Below are 8,037 nucleotides of genomic sequence, written 5' to 3'. Positions count from 1 at the left end.
ACTCAGCAGATAGTTGTTTCTCGGGCCTGTTCAAGAAATTAATGATTAACGCTTTACTTCTGCACGGGGTTTGCTGTTTCTTCTGTTAAGCAAAAGGATTAAATGAATACTTCTGTAATGTGAGCTAAGCTATCGAGTCATTCCCTCAGGATTGCTGTTCCTCTCAAAGAAGGCATCTGGTTGCTTTCAGCAGCATGATTTGGGATTTTCACCAGGGCAGAGGAGGTTGCGTGCTGGAGACTTCACAGTGGGCTTGAGTAGGTCTGATTACAGCTTCCTCCACAAACTGTTGCATTAGAAGAAGCAGAAGGCAAGTCAACCAAACAGTCTGGTTTTGGGTCAGGTGAATTCAATGGCAGCTGCCTGAGAAGGAAAGGGAGAGCCACACAGAGGAGCAGTGATTTAGAGCAACGTTGCTGCTGTCACACTCCACTGTGCCACAAGCTTGGCCTTTCTATTGGTGCTGGACAAGTGGTTGCTGCCACTGTCCTGACAGCCACGACACTGGGAGAGCTGTAGGGAGACAGGCTCTGATCCAAGATAGGCTTTTCACTTTGCAGAAGGTCTCCAGCTGAAAATCAACTTCTGCTCATTCTTCTTGCAGGATGATTGGAAATAATTGTTATGGGAGAGCAGAGACCTGCTGTTGCTGCTGGGCTCAATGCTTCTTTTAAGAACATAAACAGTGATCTTTTAGAAAGCTTAGATTAGCCATTCTAGGGGTCTTGTCAAAAAAGGGGACAATACCTTTGTGGAGTTTCACTGACTGCCAGCTGTGGCTCAATTTGGCCATGTGGCTCAAACTGCTTGTTATAGGGAGCTGTCTATTTTTTTAATATTTTGAAAGTGCAGTTAAACTGTGTATAATTAGACTTACGTTGAACTTCTTTCAAGCAGATCCTAAAGCTGTATTTATTTTCTGATCAATACCACCATTGAGTTCCTGACGCTATTAACCATGCAATAAAAAGTGAAGTTTTTCGTGAAAACTAAATCCTGAAGTCAGATCTTCTTGGAAACTTTACAGTGGCACCACAGGGCTTCGACTCACTTGCTTGAGGACTGTGGTTTCAGGCCAGCGCTGTCTTCTTTTGGTCTTCCCTCTTCTGCCCACATCACTGCGGACAAAATGATGGGCTTCTCAAAGCAGGAGAAAAAGGAGCTGAAAAACACGAGTTGAGGGGCTAATCACCCTCATAAGTCTGGAGTGCTGGGGCAGGCTTATTCTGCTGCTTGCTATGAGTGTTTGTTGAGACATGATCCATGCTGAGCTTGGCCTATTTTTCTCTCTTTGAAGAGAGAATACCCAAGTAGAAAGTACATGTTAATTGAATAAATTAAATAATTTCAATAATATTATCTTTTTGTTTTGTTTTACAATGGTTTCCCTATGTTCTGGGTTTATTCTGCTGAGGAAGTACGATTCCAAATTCAGTTTCTGTGATTTGGACTGTATTCAAGAGAGTTTCAGAGATGTGAAAACTAAAAGGCAAGTGCAGTAAGAGCTGTCAGAGTCCCTTCGGTGGTCAGCAGCTTTTTGCAGGCACTCCAGTGGCCTATGAGATCTGTCAGGAAACAACTCTTAATTGAAGCTGCTTCTCTGTTTTTCCCCCTCCTTTGTGATTGAAATCCTTACTACAAAGCATTATACCTGCATGAAAGATAACCAAGAAATTCAGTTTTCACTGGATTAAAATTGAGTTCAGTTCCTCACTGAGTGAAAATTGTTGCTTAAAGTCACAAAGCATTGTTTTGTTCCCAAGCACAGGAACAGAATTTAATTTTTACTTTGTTCCCCTTGTGTTTGCTTTTTCCTCCTTTCTTTTCCAGTTGCAACATGAAAAGAGGAAAAAATAGAAAGATGGAAAGAATAAAAAGGGTAGAGAATAAGAGTTGCTATTTCTTTCAGTTTCTTTCTTGAAAATTGTTATGGCTAGAAAAGTTGGGTTGTTCTTTTCATCCCAGTTCAGTGAGTATGGAGGACTTGCACGTTAAGTAATCAAACTATATGCAAATATTGGTATCTCTTCCAGTGTTCTGATGTGAGTTTTACTCCACCCTTCAGACTTCCTAAAGTAAAGTGAAAACAATGATAAGCTAATGCATTTTCTTTTTCAGTTTGGCACCAGTAGTAATAGTTGGTGGTAATAAAATAATTCCTTCACTTCTTATCTGGCAGCTTAGTCTTATCCGACTCCTAAAAAAGGTTCTAGCTGCTTATTAATGGAGTCATCCAAATGTCCTCTGATGTTTGACACCACTTTGCTGTTCTGGTCCTGAATCTAAAGAAGAAAACTATCAGCTTGGGCAGATACTTACGTCCTAGATGTTCCACTGCGAGTCAATAAAATATTGACCTATTTATTTGTATATCTCATTAGATGCTCCAGGACTCTTCCTGTTTTTCTTTTCTAAAGGCAAATTTCCTGATTTCTACTGGAGGCTTCTTGCTTGCTGTTAAATATCGCTCACTCATAGCTGGCTAATTGAGTTGAGTGGGAGCAGAGAGGAGAAAATGAAAAAGGCAACTAATAACGAGCGGTGCAGGAGCAAGCTATAACGTATGGACAGTATGTCTGTGTCACACACACACAGCTGCACTGACAGAAGTTTAAGGACACATAGCCCTCAACGTCTGAAAACCAGTGCATGAGAACATAGTTACAGGGCATGTGTATCATGGGGTCAAACTTATATTCCACAGAAAACATTAAATTATTAACTTTTTAACTTGTAAGCAATGACCTTTTCAGTTAAAAATATACTTTTGTCTTAAATGCATATAATTCCTTGAGGTTAAAAAAAGTATGACATGTGGAAGCTTTTGAAACCTTCACAAGCCAGTTGGGGATCCTTAAGTTAAAACAAAGTCCTGTGTTAATTAACTTCACTAATAGATTGCCAGCAGTAGAACACTTTTGTCTTCTCTCAGATTTTGGCAGTGGGTTTCCTAGCCACTAAGGACATGTAGTAACATTTTAATGGTGGATCTTGTGCATTGGTGTCTTTCCTTAAGTGCTTCTCTGGACTGGATCTTATATCCTTTAAAAGGTCGGCTGCTCCTGAAACACGATTGCTTGCAGAAATGGTCTCTGTTGATTCCTGGCATTCTCACAACCTGGCTGTAGCTCTGGCCTTTTTTATTGTCTCAGCCCTAACCTACACCTTGACATGGATGCCCAGTCTAGGATTACACTGGCCTCCAAGGCCCTCTCTACAATAGATGGAGAACTCCTCAGGGAAGAGCCATAGTTTTGATCCATTCTCTAGGGTACTCTCTCCATCCAGAGATTCAATATGCCTCTTGTGTTCTGATATCCACCTCTAGCTTCCTCTGGAGCTCCCTAATGACATGTAGATCTACCTTTTCCCCTTTCTCTGAACTCCAGCTCTAGGTTGATCTGTGGGCCAAGGAGCCAGTGTTTCAAGTGTTTCCTTACAGCTGCAAAACCTCTTCTAAAACAGAGGACGTATTGCCTGAATGATGACTCCAGCTGTCATAATTTGGGCTGTAAGGAACCTTTGGTGGGCATCTACTCCAGTCTCTTGCTCAGAGTTGGTCCAAAGTATCCGGAGTTTTGCAATTAATTTACTACAGTGGCAATGCTATGGGTCTCAGAAACCTTCCATCTGTAGAGACATTCAAAACCCAACCGGACACAGGCCTAGGCAGACTGCTCTGGCTGACCATACTTGACCAGACAGGTTGGACTAGATAATCTCAAGGGGTCTTTTCCAACCTCAACCATTCTGTGATTCTTTAAGGATCATGTTCATGGATATCAACTATTTTCTGCACGTAAGTGAAAGAACTCCTTTTTGATTGTTGGAAACAATACAGTGGGGGATTATTTGAGAAAATTAAATAGTACTGGAAAGTATGCTTATTTGAGAAAATTATATAGTAATTTAATTACTCTCTGTGAATCACCTGACTTGGATGGTTGGCTAGGATCTCCTTTTGGGTAGTTGGCACAGGTTTTATCTACAGCCTTCCTTGCACTTCACTGAGGTTATCAGGGCTCCTTCCTGTTGAAGAACCTCCAGTCAGTCTCAGGTCATTGAGCTGGCATTAAGACTGAGAACTCTGAAGAACAGAGACCCCCAGTGGAGATTTATTAAGTTTCAATTGACATGAAATCATTAATGATTCTCTCTAGAAAACCAGGTTCCACACAGGTCTTGAGAGCAGCAGGAATGCTACAGCCAGTTGTTCTTCCACACCTGGCATATCTTGTTTAGGAAACCTGAGCAGTAGAATAAGTCCCTGCCATAAACATTTTCAAAATTTTATGTAACCCTGTCAGCAACTGCTAGTTTAGAGAGTGAAATAAAATGGGTGTACTTCAAAGGAAAAAAAAGTACAAAATTCATCACAGGAATTGCTCATTTTATGGATTCCCAAATTATTCAATGGGCTTTAAGTTGGATGAATGGAAAACTAAAATTAAACATGTAGATAAAATATAAATACAAGTACAGAATATTCATCAGAACAACTATTTCCCATTTAGAAATTTAAGCACTGCTTTCTCTCACTTGGTCAGTCCCAGCAGATTATACAGCAAGCTCCTAATGAAGAGATCCTGTGTTTCTTTGCTGTCATGCACACTGGGCCTTTAACTACAACTAACATCTCTGTCATGTTTTATAAGATAAAATAAATCCCTTTCCCATCGTAAATCCTATATGAGTCAGTATTATCCTACTTCTGCAGCTGAGAAAATTAGGTCAGACAGGAGAAATGACTTGATGGAGGTCACCAGGGAACGCTGTGATGGAGTGACAATTAGGGTGGAGGAGCCCCAGGATAATCAGCCGAGTCCCAGCATTTGCTTCATCCTTCCCACACTGGAAAAGGCCAGTACGATCACTTCTTTTTGCCCTTTGAAACTGCTGGATGATGGCAGTAAAGGGTTGTCTCTTGGGTTAAGTAGACCTTTAAATACGCTTCTTAAAACTGCCAAATAGTCCAACTCCAAAATTTTCTTCCTATTTGACATTAATATTAATGCAGATTTTCTGACTTAAATACATGGGCTTTTCTTGAGCGTACCGATACCAAATTGACTTAAGCTCAAAAAGAAACTGTGTTTAGGAAACCCTGAAAATCTTCTTTAATCAGAAACTTATTTAATGCAGAGCAAAAAATACAAGCAGCTAATATTCAAAATGGACATGCTCTGGTTTTTGGCTTCCCATTTTTTATCCCAGCATGATGACAGATGTGCTTTCTGCACTCACCATAGCCAAGCTTTTCTCGAAGGTCAGAGGCTGAGGATTTAAAAATGAAACCTGACTGAAATTAAATTGCTTCTGCCTGTCAACACATTTTCTAGTTATATGTGCCAGTGTGTATCAGAACTATTTAGTGGTCTGCGTTACAGAGGCTTGTATGTGCAGGAAAACAAAGGAAGCATCCTGCAGTGAACTGAGCAGGTAAAATAAACACTCTGCTTTGTATAAGCTGTTAAAGAGGATTCTTCCATACAAAATCAAATCCCTTTTTAATAATAACAGCCGTGTGTGTGAGTGTGCTAGGTGTCTGTTTAACCTGAATTAATTTAATTTCTTTTCTCTCCTCCTGAAGCAATCTGGGCAAGTTACTAATCAGCACCAAAGGTGTCATTTTTGGCAACCAGTCTGGCAGCACCAGGTTGGAGTTTAGTGAAGATTGTATTTGGAGGGGCTTGGTTGTATTTAAATCCTCATCCTTAGTATCCCAAGGATGGAGATACTCCCATCCCTGTGGGCTATTGCCCCAGCCATCCAAGTGGCCCTCTGCTGGCATAGCTCCAGCCTGTCAACCTTCTCCAGAAAGCATTGGAGCACTGTGTATTTTCCATATATACTTGTCTGGACTTACTTATTTCACTTGGAAAATCCTAATTGCTCCTGTATGGATGAATTGTCATCTTCCAGCAGTGTTTTCCCAAGTGCTCGGTTTTCTGGCTCAGCTCCCAGCCAGGGTTTGGTGCCTCCGAGGGACTCAGCCAAGCTGCCTTCCTAAATCCGCAAGATACAGCATAGTCATAGATAAGTTACAAATGCTTCTGTATTTCCTTTTTGTTTTTATACTTTCTGTCTGAAAACATATTGCTTCATTGCCTCCTTCTTGCAGGGAGTAGAAATCCCACTCCTGCCTGGCATGCATCTCCTGAGCTTCTGCAAAGCCGGGCTTTCAGGATCCATTCTCAGAGAGAAGGGCTCTTTATTTGCCTTCCTCTATTGCTGGTATCCATTTGAGAGAAAGGATGAAGTGTAAAGCAGAATACACTGAGAAGACTTTAATCACACCGATCCCACCATCCTTTACTCCTCTGTGGGTCTGCTCCCAGGTGAAGCACTTCTGAAGCAATCTCTAGCTGTCCTTCACATTTTTATAAGGATGCAGCTCTTGTCAGCCTTTTATCTGCACCAACATGTTTTCAGAGTTCACATGACTGCCTGGGAAGGTGCAGCATTCAGCACACTCCCAGAGGGGAATCTGCGCTCCACAGCGTACAGCCAACGGGCTTTGCTCAACCAGCACTTCTGCCTAATGCCGTAGCTGGCTTCAGGCTGGGGCCATCAGAGGCAGCCGTTCCTCTTGCTGTGCAACACCCCAAGCAAGTCTATCCAGCTATCCTGCCTTGTAATCACCCGTGCGTGCTTCACTTTATTAACCTCCCTAGCGCACAGTGTGTAAAAGCTGATAGCATTTTCAAGAAATAAAAGTCTTGGTAGCAGTAGGAACAGAAAAGATTCTATTCTATTCTCAAACAAGAGACAGGGACAGACATCTGGGCTGCGAGGCTCTGCAGCTCTTCAAGTTGTGGTACATTAGGTTGGAACTGTTGCATCTTATGCCCAATGGAGGTTGACCTGGGTCATTCCCTGAATGTCTTTCATTACACTGCAGCCAAAATGAGTAGCTTGACTTCTCTCTGTTACTTGACATTCCTTCAAAGCAAACCTTCCCTGACCTGACTATTCAGACAGTCCATGCTGTTATGCCACAATATTATGCCATTAACTGTAAACCGCAGTAGCTGTGTCCATGATTCAGACCTTAACTGCTGCAAACATGCAGCTGTGGTACAGTGTACATGGGCATTTTCAGTACACTCAGAATCTAACATAAGCTTTGCTTTCCATGTGAAAGTATGCCATCCACAGCAGGATGATACTAAAATACGCTCCCATGTCCATTTTCTTCCCAGATGACTAGAGCTAACCTAGTGCTGCTTTTAAATAGGGTTAGCTTGGAAACCAGCATCTTAACTGCCTTGCAGCCTGAATTGGACGGCGTCTTGTGGAACAGCACACATGATAGTAGTCAGGATTATGGTATGTGTATCCCTCTGTTTCTGGATCCCTTTAGCATTGCATATTTAAGCTAGGTCAGTTATAATACAGCTTGAAGCAGAAAGATGAAAGAGCTGCAATTAACACGATCAAGCCCATATTTTCTTATGAACAGCAAATGCAAATGTTAATGTAGACAAGCAGACAAAGACCTCTTCCAACCTCTGTATGTGCTGAAAATTCAGCAAGCACATCAATAAGCTGTTCATGGAGGTACTCTTGAATACTTTTGTATTTTAGCCTTGTCATCAGCAACTTTTCAAGATAATTATGTTGTGTGAAATGATTACTATAGAATGAAAGAGCAAGCTGCAGGGTAGTTTGTCTCTACAGCAGTTCATTTTTCAGTGATATGAATGATGGTTTTAATCAACAGGTCTGTGCGATGGAATAAATTCTACTGTCTCATCATTGCTTTGGGGTGTGGGATGTTTTCACCAATAACTGTTTTCTTATAACCAGGAATAGCTACTGCTATATCCCAGCAAAGAAAAGAACGCATATGCTGTACGTGAGTATATTATGCTTTATGGCTGACATTTGCAAAGCTACCCAAATGATCTGGGTGCCTAAATCCCATCATTGTTAGTAAGCACAGAATACCCAAGCCCTTAGTCACCCTAATTAAAATAACTATATACACAGCACTTAATTTGAGGTATGTAGAAGTCAGTGGATGGGCTCCTATTG

At 41.4% G+C, this 8,037-nt stretch overlaps 1 protein-coding gene across 1 annotated transcript in view; it reads left to right on the top strand.

The window, feature by feature from the left end:
• The window catches only part of PAK5 (p21 (RAC1) activated kinase 5), a 140,719-nt gene that overhangs the window by 22,101 nt on the left and 110,581 nt on the right, over nt 1–8,037 (top strand). The window lies entirely within an intron of this gene.

This window comes from Cuculus canorus, chromosome 3 (genome assembly GCF_017976375.1).
Source record: "Cuculus canorus isolate bCucCan1 chromosome 3, bCucCan1.pri, whole genome shotgun sequence".
In the NCBI taxonomy this organism is placed as follows: Eukaryota; Metazoa; Chordata; class Aves; order Cuculiformes; family Cuculidae; genus Cuculus; species Cuculus canorus.
Note: the sequence above shows the minus strand (reverse complement) of the source record. Positions and strands in the feature narration are given on the sequence as shown.